Source organism: Corvus brachyrhynchos, unplaced genomic scaffold (assembly GCF_000691975.1).
Source record: "Corvus brachyrhynchos isolate BGI_N302 unplaced genomic scaffold, ASM69197v1 scaffold200, whole genome shotgun sequence".
Classification (NCBI taxonomy): Eukaryota; Metazoa; Chordata; class Aves; order Passeriformes; family Corvidae; genus Corvus; species Corvus brachyrhynchos.
In genome coordinates, this window is record NW_008236184.1 from 1375579 (window position 1) to 1388766 (window position 13188).

The 13188-nt window shown below is 38.5% G+C and overlaps 1 long non-coding RNA gene across 1 annotated transcript in view; it reads left to right on the plus strand.

Annotated features, from left to right (window-relative positions):
• Positions 1-9495, plus strand: part of LOC108447361 — a 39656-nt gene extending 30161 nt beyond the window's left edge. The window contains exon 2 of the long non-coding RNA XR_001862901.1: positions 9392-9495. This is a non-coding gene — a long non-coding RNA (uncharacterized LOC108447361). The remainder of the gene's footprint in view (positions 1-9391) is intronic.
• Positions 9496-13188: the final 3693 nt, after the last annotated feature.

A 13188-nucleotide genomic window follows, 5' to 3' on the forward strand; every position in this document is an offset into this window, starting at 1 on the left:
TTCCTGCTTTTTCAGTCTGGTTAAGTGTTGATCTGTTCATCCAAAATAGTAATCCTCACATGTGTTCTTTGTACTGCTGTTCAGTTATCAAAACAGAGATGGAAAGGTTTGTGGATGTCTTGGAGGGGGTTTTTGCAAAGAAGGTAATATTTTTTTTTAATTAATAAGGAAGATTATTGGTGTAAATCTCACAGTAAAAAAAAAAAAAAAAACTCCTCACTAGGAAGCATGGCCTTTCAAGGAGAACCAAGGACTGAATTTTACTAGTAAAAAAACCCCCACCATTGCAATTCTGTTTAAAAAGTGTGATAATTCCATATCCTACCTGCCATTGCTTTAGAGGTGAGAATCTGAGATGCCATCCTGATTGCAGTGTGACTGACACAGGTATGTTCTGCTACTTTGGCAGCTGGAGTGCTACAAGTAAGCTCTCCTTCAGCCTGACTAGACTTGTGTAAAGACCAAACCAGAACAACTGATTTTAATCACCAGGAAAAATAAGTGTGTCTCAGCTTCAGCTAAACTTACATAGTTCCCCAAGCTGTAGAGCCTTTGGAGAGTATGTCATCCTGCAGGCTCCCATCTGATCTAACTTCTCCATTCAAAGCTCTTTTTCTTTTGTCTCTGTGATTACCGTAGTTTCATTTCTGCTGGTGCATTCCCAAAGTGCCAAAAACTCCAGAATTACTGACAATTTTTTATTTCAAGTTGGGAACAAATTCTGAGCAAATGACAGTACTTAGCTCATCATGTGGAGACTCTGATCTGCATCCATTCAAGTCTCCTGCCGTATGTGCTGTCCTGGGAGGTGTTGTGTCTCTGTGTTCGTATGAAGATTGTGTGTGCATGCAGATGGCTGCAAAATCCATTTTGTAGGTGGTAGTGGCAACTTCCAGTTCCTTGTGCCCAGAGAGCTACATCAGCTATTGCAGAGAAAGAGTTTGTGTATGTATGTGGCTGGACTCAAATGTGCCACCACAATTTCTTCCAGTGAGCCACCCTTTTCTATTATTACTCTCCTGAAAATGTGCCTGACAGGTCCCACAGGACTCGTTTTGGCTCAGCTTTAATTTGCACCACTGTAAGTGTTTAAAATTATTGTCAGTTCTGAAAAATTCTAGTGGTTTGAGAGGCACTTGCTGCATTTAGTCTTGGAGAACTGGTATTGTACCTTTGAATGTGACAGTGAGTGATAACGGATACAAGTGATTCACTGTATTCAGTGTGTTTATATGTGTAGGCTATTTGGGGTTTATTTTTTTTAAGTACCCACTCTAAGCAGTGTAAATTTACTTTTTTCTTAGAGTTTACCTTACCCATGTTACTTTTGCAGTTGTTCTGAAGCTTTCAGTTCTGGGCTTGCAAGAGTTCAAGAAGTTACACAGTGTAGGCAAGATATCCTATAGCTCTGCAGAAATCTGCGTATTTTTCATGATGTGGGTGCATAGACTATTTTTTTATGTAATAAACACTGAAGTAGATGACTGAGCTCCAAGACATACAATTACAAATAATTTCAACCATGCTCCTTAAGTAGCAGCTCAAGTAACCTGACGTAGTGATTTTTCAGTAAGAAAGTAACTTGTAGCCAGGAGTTTTATTCAAGTCGACTTTCTTGAAAGAAGGCTGCTTGTGGCCATATCATTGGCATTAGTCCCCTTGTCCCTGACCCAAAGCTTTTCTTAAAGCTAATCTTCAGAGAAACCCATGCTACATTTAACTTTGGTATCTCTCCTGTGGGTCTCAAATTTAACCAGACACAACCGATCTGAATATTTCCTGCATGTTAAACAGACCATTGTAAGCCTTTTCCTCCAGGCTAGATTGTTATAAATGCTGTTTATGATCCTGCTATGACAACTGTGAAGGACATGGCAAAGAATTTATCACAGGATTATTCATCCGCCATCAGAATACCTAATAAGATTCTAAATGACCCAAGATGATAATAAGATCTAGCTTGTAGCAATAAGGTATTAATAAACTGGTTTTTTTCAATAAGGAATTGTCCTGGCATCATTACCTTGACATATTTGTTTTCCTTCTATTTTGCTGGTAACGTAGCTCTGGTGCTTTATACAGCAAATTTATAAAACCCCATGATGTATGAAAAATACACCACATATGAAGTGGAACCCATAGGTTAAAGTCAAGAGCATTCTGTTTGCCTATGCCATAAAAGGACTAGATTTTTTTAAGTCATAGATCCTAATTTTTCCATGCTCTTTCACTTTGTATTTAAAAATTATATATAGAAGAATACACGTCCTACGTACAAGGCCATAATTCAGATGAAGGAATTTTGTCAAAATCATAAACCCAGAAAGTGCAGGTCAGGTGATTAATGACTGGCACTGGAACCCTGAAGTCATCCTGAGCTGGAATTGCACCTGAAATCCTTGTTTGCAATGTCTCAGACTTTAAAACCATTAGCTTCCTGGAGAGAAAAAAAAAAAAGCTTATATAATGGCATAAAAAGCTGTCAGTTTCTGTTGCTGTGAAAATGACAGATGAAAAATACATAAATGTGCAACTGGTCTGATTAGACAAATAGTCTGGGATCTTCCTGAAGACCTGATGTCAGTACAACCTGTTCCTGTGCACAGCTGACCCTCTGCTCTCTGCACCCCTCCCAGTGCTGGGCTAGGGAACTTCCACCTTCAGTGGCCACCACCGGCCCCACAGGAAAGACTCTTAACGAGAAGAAAAGACCATCTCAACATGGAGTTTATGAGGAGGTAAGAGATGCCAAGTACAGGAAAGAGCAGATGTGTAAAACTGCTACTTATCCATTAAACCTATTGAACTGGTGATAAAAGGCTACATTACTCCTTGAAAATGCAGAGGTGTTATATCTTGTATAAATACAAGTCTGCACTGGGTGATCTCAAACTCTTACAGGTTGGTTCCCCTCCTGCATTTATAGTAAGGGAAAACATGAAACAGGTGGATTGTTGCGCTCAGAGCTCTGACCGGAGGCATTGACAAAATAGTAATTCCTGGTCTCAGTCAGTTACTCTGCCCATCAATCTACATCATGACCAAGGTAATTTTCTTTAAAAAGCCAAAGATGGGTGTATATCTCATTATCACTTAAACTTTTATCAAAAGTTTATTCAAGCTGGAGAGAAGTGAGATTTGGTGCAAAGCACCATAAATGCTAAGGCATAAAAGGGATTTGGATTACTTGAGCTCTTTGCTTTCTGTCATGTTCCTGGTTGGAGAATCGAGTGGTTGCATGTACAGTCAAGTGACCTGGTGACCTTGAAGGGCTGGTTGATGATAAAGTAAGCTAGCATGGGACCTAAAACACTTGTGCCCCTTTTCCTGTCCGAACTTCCTTTGGGAATGTTGGGAGATTGCTCTGCCTTGCTTCTTCATCTGAAGAAAGAAAATAAAAATATTTCCTACCGTAAGGGAAGGTTGTGAAGATAACTACCAAATATTACAGTAATGGAAGTGCTCAGACACTATGGGAATGGAGGACTTGTGAAAGTCGAACAAGGTCTCATTTCTGAAGCAGTAGTTGGTGCTGTGCATATTTGACTTTTCTTTCTGATGCAGCAAAAATAATCATTTGTGCACCTATTTCCCATATGTATAATGAAGATTATGTGTTTCTATGGGTGCTGTGGGTACAAAAGGAATATGCGCTGAAGTGTGCTAGTGTGAAACTAAAGGATAGACCTGAACAGACAATTCTAATTGAAACAGGAGTGGGATCAAGGCTTCGATCCCATTTAATTGTGTTTTCCTCACTGACTTCTGATATTTTTAAGCCACTATTCACTGAAAGTTTCTGCTTTCTAACAACCCTCTTTATAGGGAATAAGCAGGTCATTAAAATAGTTGGGAAATAAGTAGCAAAATATGTTATGTGTTTTTATGTTTTACCTTCATCCTGTCTGATGGAATTCAACTTGGGTGCATCTGGGGTGGTGTTAATGGTGCTAAAATGAACATGCTAGAAAGTTGTAGTCACATTCATTGCTGGTGATAATTCCTTTACTTCACCAGACTTACCAATACACTTAAAAACACACATCTTCAGAATTTTCCCGTGATTTATATAAACTTTGTTAGTATTATAATATGCGGCGATTGGCCAAATTTTATGGAGAAGGGACTTGTGTCAGCTCTGATGAGCCCTGGCAATAGGAAATTTAAAATTCCCTTTGCTTTGACAACTCTCTTATGTCACCCCTTCCAGCCTGATCTGTCCCTTTGCTACCACTGCTGATCTCTGTGTAAAAGGTGGGAACACTATGGGGAGAGAAGATGGAGTGAAGAACAGTAGAAGCTGTATAAAGGATGGCTGAGGGGAGAGGGTTAGAAAAGTATTATTGTCTATTAACCTGAAAAGAGTACTTGTTGTTTTGGGGATTGGAACTGCAGTGAATTGCTTGAGAAAGCTGTTCTTTTCTAGTTGTTTTTTTTCTTCTGGTATGGATAATTTCTGGGAAAAGTTGAGCACTTACGATAGTATAATCTGGTAAAATACCTTCCTGGGTTTGGCACCTGCTTATTGGGCTCTCCTTCAGATACGTTTGGAAAAGGGGGTATTTTGTGAAAGCAGGTCATGACAGTGCAAGGTGATCCTCAGTTTTCTAGGAAGCAGAATAGGTTTTCCCTTTCAGCTAAGAAATAATGTTCTGTGAAAGCTGTAGAGAGAGATAAAAGCAAACACTTCTAAGCAAGTGACCAGTTGTGAAGTTGGCTGGAACGAGCACCTGGCAGGAGCCAACAGCATTCCGTCAATAATGCTGGGAACAACCTGGGAAACAAGGATCACAGCTTCCCTTGGCCTTTCAGGAGATGTGTATGGCCTTACTATTTCTCCACCTACAGTTCCCATCTCCCAGTCTCCCAGAGGAAGCCTGCTGTTCCACTGAGCATTGTGTGGAGAGCAGAAACAGCTTTCCCAGTGCTGCAGCCACGGCGCTCAGGGGTTCCTTGTACAGCCCAGCCCAGAGCCAGGCCCTGCAGGCAGCAGCAGAGTCTGTGCAGGTGAGGGGCTGAGAGGCAAGAACCCAACCAGCAGTGTCTGAAATGGAGATAAAGAGCTGTAAATGTGGTAGGGGCACGTCAAAAAGCAGCTGCCCTGCCTTGTGCATCAATCTGTCATTGATAGCCTGAAGATTTTGTAGGATTGTGGTAAACCACAATTTTGTTGTCTGGAACAGAAATGTGTTCTGGTCCCCAGTGCCTCGTATTTTGGACTGTTTAGGCTGGTTCTCTGCTACTGTATCTCCAAGGAGTCTTCAAATGTCTTTCTTAATTTTCTCTAATTCTGTGTGTCTTGCTGTCAGCTATGCCAACACAATAGAGAAAGCAGGCGAAAAAAAGGAGAGAAGGCATGGTTTTTTTTCCTTTATGTTCTCAAAATAAATTAAGGAGAAATATTTATCTCTATAGTACTTCAGATCCACTGTATTGCTTCATCTGCTTTCTCTGATGTGTCCTATTTAGCTCTAGTAAGTCATAAGCATATTGAGGGCAAATAGTGGGTACAAATCTGGCAAAAAGCTAATGAGCTCTCCTGTGATTATCAGTAAGGACTATGACTCATTAAAACTCATTTCCTGAGAAAGTCCACACAAGTGGAAGAAATTAGCTGGAATAAAGGTCCAAAAACCTATTTCAATCAGATTTATAGGTGTTCTTGTCACAACAAAACAATCAATGAAAACAGAGGAACCTTCTAATGAGACCTTTTGAAATGGTTGCTGTTCAGAGAGAGGGGTCTGTTTCCCTTTTATTCATGATTCAGGTAAAATACCTGCCATTCTCCCAGACTAAACAGGTTGATGTATGTTGTGAGTTTTTCCAGTTTTCATTTTGGATGTGTGATTACAACTGATAAATAGGTGCTTGTGTGCAACGTGAGTTTCATTCAAAACTATGCTTAAAAATTAACCTGGCTTGTCCCGTTTTGGGTTGGTTGTGATTGCCTCAATGCAGCGTTTTCTTCTTGGGATGCACATCTTTGTGTGGTACATTTTTCATGCATTAGAGAGGAAAAGCCTCTTCCCTGTTGCAGTGAAGAAGAAAGACTTCCATTGATTTTAATGAGCTTTGGCTCACCCACTGATACAGCAGCATTGCAAGAAGTTTTTGTTTTGACAGTTTTTATCTTTGTGTAGAGATGTGTGGACACAATCTCCCGTTATGTTGCATGCTAACATTACGTGGATGTGACAGAGGAAGAGTTGGTGTGGTCTCATGGAGTGAAGAGTAGAGACCCATCACTGCCTGAGGAACATGGGCAGCTCTTTGCATTTGTAATTCAGAGTGTTATCTGAAGGCCCCAGTGACTGAGCTGACTTGCCTTCATAACTAAATTCTTGCTGTTGGGAAGGACCTCAAACTGATTGCAGCAAGCTCTGGTTTTGAACTGTTTAAATGATTGGCTTTCTGGGATACATGGTGTGATGATACAGCTGATCCTGCTGGCACTAAATTATCTTGGAACAGGGAGATTAAAGTAATATAATTATTTAACAAACAGAAATGTATAGTTTAGTTTGATCTCACAAGCTTGGATCAGAAATGAGCCAAGTTGAACATCTGGGGAATAAGAACACTGATGCCTTGCTGAACAGCTTTTAGGTATATAAAAGTGTTATTTGCTTAATTCAAATCCACTTCTTCTGGCATGAGAATGAGAAATATTGATGTTTTATCCAGACACAGTTTGAAGAACATGACATAAAAGTCGGAGACATGCTCTTCATGCGTTCACCTTAGCAACTCTATGTTAGGAGTTCCATTTTCTTATGTGTTTCCAGAGAGTTGAGTTGTTGTTGAAGGGTTGTTTCCCTCCACTCTAGCTGTTCCTAGTTCCATACAGTACATTACTTGTAATCTGTGGGATGTGTTATTCAGGAATTAAACAAAAACCGTAGAAAAATATGCTGCTGTTTATAACTTGAAAAAGCCTTTATTAATGTGAAGATATAAGGTAGGATTTAGAGAGGAGCAGTTGTTTATGTGCTATGAATCACACTTTTCTGTTTGGGAAATGAAAATTATTTAGAGGTTCTGTGTATTTGTCAATGGAACTTGCTCCATAACTTTTTTATAATGTCAAAAGCAATTCTGTGCTATGTGCAATACAAAGATGGGAAAAATTATGAATTCTTACTATACTGGGAAGCACAGCCAAAGAAACAAAGGAGCTAGAGAAGTGTAAATGTTCTTCTGGTAATATAACCTGAAATGATGTTTCCCTATGTTAGTCAAAAATGCCATTTTTAACCTAATGTGGGGAAAGACTTTGGAACACCATCAGCAAGTAAGCTTCCTTATCTAGCACATGTGAAAGTCTGCAGCTTTACATGGCGTTTTAAGTTAAAAATGAGTAAAGGATGGAAAAGTTAGATCATTATCTTGAGGGTTTTTCTGTTTTGGTGGTGGGACAGGGTTTTTTTTAGATTGGAAATTGAAGGTTAATGTCTGAAAGACTAAAATGATAAAGCAATACAAAGAAATGTTCGGAAGGGCTTCAGAGTTATAATGCTGCAGCCTGAAGGAGGCTCTTTAAAACTGTGGTGTCCTCTTAACTATCTTGTATACATTCTGCACCTAACCTGGCATCCAGGATTGGGAGAACAGCTTTGCATAAGGATGTATGGGACATCGTATATACATCACACTGCGATTATGGCAAGGAGTGATGTTAAAATAAGTAAACAACAATTCCATGTTTTTTCTTAAAAGCCTATCTATATTTTAGCCTTATCTCTTTTGGGCTATGTAGGGGATCTTGATTTTTCTGTTTATTGGTATCTGATAATAATATTCAAAGATCTTACTGGTACTTGGGAAGTAATGTATAATATCATATTAGTGAACAAAAGGTTCTTGTTCTAATCCTCTGAAGGCCTCTGTTTTCGAGAAACACTGTTGAGAGCTATATTAAAGGTTGACGTTGATTGGTTGTGTGATGTGCATAACTCCATTTAATGCCAGCATCACATTGGAACCAGACCCCTCCAGGCTAATTCACTTCCTCATTAGAAGCCAGTGAAATTCCTTCAGTATCAACGAACATGTTTAGATGTGTTTTGTTTTGCAGACACTCTATTTCTGTGTAAAGTGTAGAATTTTCAGAAAAGTCTGGAAAACAGTGGACTACAAGGGAACAGTCCAAAGGTGGCAGAAACATAGACCAATGTCAGCCATGTGCAAGCAGAATATTGGTAAAAGGCTGAAGAACATGTGATGAAGGGGAAGGGACTTTGATATATTAATAGCATTCAAGCATAATCAATTTATACACTATCTACAATTTACATAGACTTAGATAAGCCTGAAATCCATCAGATTACCCCGTCAAAAGCACACACTGGGTATTTGTTCCACCTAATCCTCACTGGTAGTCCAGACTCTTTGGAAGGGATAAATCAGGAGCAAAGTAACCATATCAGGTTACTCAATTACCAACTCAAAACTATTCTTAAGCTAGATATGGACATCTTGCCCATCAGTCAATCTTCCTGTCATTTTTTCCACCTCTCATTGTGCAGGAGGACTGACTTTTTGGCAAGGTGATAATAAAATTGTAACAAAGTCCAATTTTTCAAATCAAAAGCTAGAACTCTGCTTTGGGGCTACATTTTCTTTCTAAGAGTCTAATGAGGAGGGACAGGCAATTATTATTATTTATTTCACTAATTAGCTGGATAATCATTCACTGTAAAACTCTTCAGTGTTAGAAATATGTTCCTTGTACACTTTGTTTAACAGTTTCCTTTTTATCAGTCTGAACCACTGTACGACATCTATTATTACTGGGGCAATGGGGGGCACTTGAAAAAAAAAAAGAAAAAATAGAGGGATAATTTTTGATCTACGGAGATAATGCAACAAGAAGCAACAGTCCATAAAAACATCTCCTTTCAGTCTCTGAAGACATAATGCTTTATGATAACCATAAAACATTTTAGTGCAAAATAAATTGCTGTCCTATTCAAATCCTTAAGTGTACTACAGTGGATGTCACTGAAGACATACAGCTATTTTTTCCAATACTGAGATATATTTTATCATAATTTGTAGTGTAGGTGACAACCTTGCACACATGATTGCCTTTTCTTGCTTAGTTAGCTTGGCAAGGTCAGAGTCCTTTGGCCTCTTATGGATGGAGAACTATTAGGAAATAAACAGGATAACCAAGTAGCGTAAAGACAAAACTTGTTTCCTTGACTGGTTAGTAATATACCCCTGAAGATTTCATAGTGTTCCGAGTATGTACTTACTGGAAATTATTTCTTTTTAAATGCCATAACAAATTCTTCTCACTTGTTAAACACTTGGGTGATATTTCTCATCTTCTTTCTATCTTTCTTTCTAATTATTGTTTAGTTATGTTTTCTCTTTTCTCTTTTAGCTAATGAATGGCATATTGGTTTTGGAGCTGCTGTGAGGAGAATGAGGAGTGGCAATTAATGGAAAATACTGCAGCTACAATTAAGCCCAGAAGTCTGGAGTCAGGTAAGCACCTCACTTGCCTGATAGTTGATTTCTTCTGATGTCATTTCACATTGTGCCACTGGTGAGGTTCTTGAAACACGTATTCTCAAGCAGCTTCTAGAATTTCATGTTCACTTTTTTGCATCAAAGCAACGGAGAAGAGAATTTATTCTAAAGTATTTTTGTGTTACTTCTGCTGATGATTATGCCTATGTAGGACTGCATAGAAAGAATATAGGAAAATGCTAATAATGGTGACCTATTTAGCAAAATCATTTAGGAGATATGTCCCCACTCCATAAAAGTATTTGCCTTGGCTGCTTTGTTTAAATCTGTTATAGTGTCATGGCTTATTGAATGGAATGGGAAAAAAAAGAAGTTGATAAAGTCTCTATGGAACATAGAAATGTGTAAGGCCTGGTTGGTGACATTTCTGTAAGTTCTATACAAGTGTGAAGGAAATAAATGTAAAATATGTTTTATATGTTTCCCTTTAAAATACACTGAAGTTTTTGAAATAGAAAATGGGTCACAACAAAACCTTACCATCTCTCTTGAGTTGTTGGGATGAAATTGTGCCTCAAAGGAAACCAGTAGGGTCTTTAATATAACTTCAGCCATGAATGTGCATTTTTGTGTTGATTTGTGTGGTGATGATGTATTTAAAAATTTATTTTTTCCGCTGTAGTGTGGAAGAGCCTTTCTCCCATGGTCAGTGAACACAGGCTGCTAGCATTCAGTGTTTTACCAATATCCTGAAAGCATGTGTGTAAAATTTTCTGATATTTTGCTTCAAATGATTGTTCCCCCAGATGAAGGATCCAACTTGAAAATTTCAGAATTCCATAGGGATTTGATTATTTGGAAGAATGATATTTGAGTCTATAGACCTGTGCATTTGAGTGAGTCTGTTCCTGTGAGACTCTTGGCAGGACAAGAATTTCCATTGTTCCTTTCACTGTTGCTTCCAATCAGTCATATTCACTTAAAAATGGCTTATCAAAGGTTTTTAATTATTTTCTGTGTTACCAATATGGCGAAGGTGGTACATTTTAAATACAGAGTTTAGCCAGTAATTTGATAAGAGAGGGTTATGAGCAACCTTTTGGACTCTCAACCACATATTACAGCATCTATCATGTATATATCACTTATTAGACTATTTAGAAATGTGCAACTGATATAACGTTACTTTATTGATGTCTACATAATATGATTGACAACTTATACCATGTAAGAAAATAGTTACCTAGGGAGATGGATATTGGGGCTTTCATTCTCTCTTTCTAAATGTTTTCCCGTTGTTGTTCATTGCTTGTTGGCAGTTTATTTTAGATTTTGCAAATATAAAAGCAGCTGCAGTAGTAATGTTTAGCTTTTGGATTCAACAGACACATATATTTTAATCTAAATGACAATATTTAGCAACAAAACTGTTTCATTTTAACTTCACTGCATTTCTTAATCTGTGGGAACTATAATTTAAAAATAATGAATGCAACAGGGTGAATATATGGCTTCCATTAATTCCAAATACTGCTTATTTCCAGCACTTTTTAATTATTTGAATACAGTTCTCAATATATTTAACTGAAGTGGAAAAATCATTCAAACCTCAGACCATTTACGATTGCGGGTGTATCTGTAACTTTCCTTCCAAATTACTGAACTTCAGAGTAACATTTCATTTTGAGTACCTATTTTTCCTTAGTATTAGAAAGTGCTACAATCGTTGAAAAAGTAGTTGTGAAAGATGCAGGTTTCATAAACAATGAACATCAGAGGATGCAAATTAATAAACTGCAGGTTCTACAGGGAAATTTTGTTAAAGTCTGACTTAAACCCCAGGACAGTAACTAAGAAAATTGAGAGTCTGTGCTGCATTTTGCATTCTCCTTCTGTCTTAAAACAGCACTTTCTTGAAGAAACAGAGACACACAGGCTGTGGGGGTTCCTTGATTGCCCAGAACCATCAACTTTAATGTCTTCTTTGCACATCCTATCTGCAGGCACAGGAAGAGCTGTAAGGCCAGGTCTCACTGTGTTTTTGTTACCTGCTTTGTGGATCTGGCATGAAACTGTCTTCTCATAGAATGGTGTTTTCTTCTGATGGCTGAGACTACACACTGAGTTCCTTCCTTGTTGTTAACATAATCATTTACAAAATTTCATACTAGCATGGACTGGAGACAGAAATCATAAGCCTGTTTTTTATCATGAGGCTTATAGTTGCTGGACACTGAAAAAGTGGGTAGCAAAAATTGTGTAATCTTTCCCATGTTTTCCTGACTGTACCCAAAACCTCTTAATAAGGAGCTGCATGTGACTCAAAGCTGCATTGTGTGCTGGTGGCAGGACTCTGATGTGGTGTGTATTTTGGAGCAGTGTCTGCACTTTACCTGCCTTATGGCTTAAAACTGAGCATGAGGACTGACTGCAAGAAAACAGATGCATATATTAATATTTCTCTTTTTTTTTTTTTTAATGTAGTCTTGTGCACTTCTTGGTGTTCAAATAGACCTGGGCCCTCATGAAGAACTAGTTCAGACATTACAACATGTGGGTTAATAAGCATTTGAGTAAATAAACACTACTTCTCTTGCTACTTAAACAGAAAAAAATGGAACAAAATTATCTACTTGATTGCTATTGATTCTGGTCATCAGCTGGGTTTGCAGCATGAATACAGGCTGTCCATTCATAGGCTATGATTCCTCAGTAGAAATCAAAATACCAGTTATAGTAACCTCTTATGGCATCTATTGGTTTTTCATGAGACCAAAATTAATGAACTTTCTAAGAACTCTCAGGGCAGCCTGACACTGACTGTAGCAGGCACTTTGCATCTGTTTAGCCATCCATTTAGTCAGCTTGCTCACATTTTTGCTGCCACAGCTGCAGGAGGTGAGAGAAAATAAGCCTTGGGCCAAAGCTTCTTGCTTAGGGAGCTGTGTGGAAGGATTTTTTGCTACTCTGCCATCTGAACATATTTTGTCAGCAAGGGAAGGGTAATGAAAGCTGGGAAAAGAAAAGTTACCTGGTGGGTTTGTTTCAAGAGCTTTACCCTATAACTGACAACTGACAGGTCTTAACTGCTGAATTCCTTCATTGACTTCAAGGTTAGTTTTTCCTTTTTTTTTCAAGGTGCTGTACGCTCTGTCTTCTTTTGCACTGGCACGCACACTCTGGCTCTTCTCTCTCCATGTCTTGAGCTGACACACCAGCTCTTCTTATCTCTGTGCTGACTTCTCCATACCTGTGATAATTTGGGGTTCTTTTCCTCCTCTGTGCCAGATCATTAGTTTCCCTCTATTGAAGTCCTTCTGATATCAAATCCTGTTTTGCAAGGGCACTCAAAGTTAAACTCTCACAGGAACTCTACTCCAGGAGAAGAACGTGTTTGTGATTGAGCTTTTAAATTCCCTATTAGCTGGTATTTTATTCCAGAACTATGTCTTCCTGTGGTTGCAAGTCTGTGATTTATCTCTAAACAAGTGCCAGCTGCTGCTGTCAGTAGCAGACTAGTACTTGATCCACTTGACCACAGTGGATCAAGTACTAAAGTCTTTGCTCAGTTTCCATTCCAGGCACTATGAAAATTTCCCAATTTGGAGTTTAAGCAGGCAAATAAACCATGAAGAATCTGGCTTGTGTACATAAAGAAACACTTCATGGTGGGGACTGGTTCATGCAGAGGATGTCTGACCAAAATGA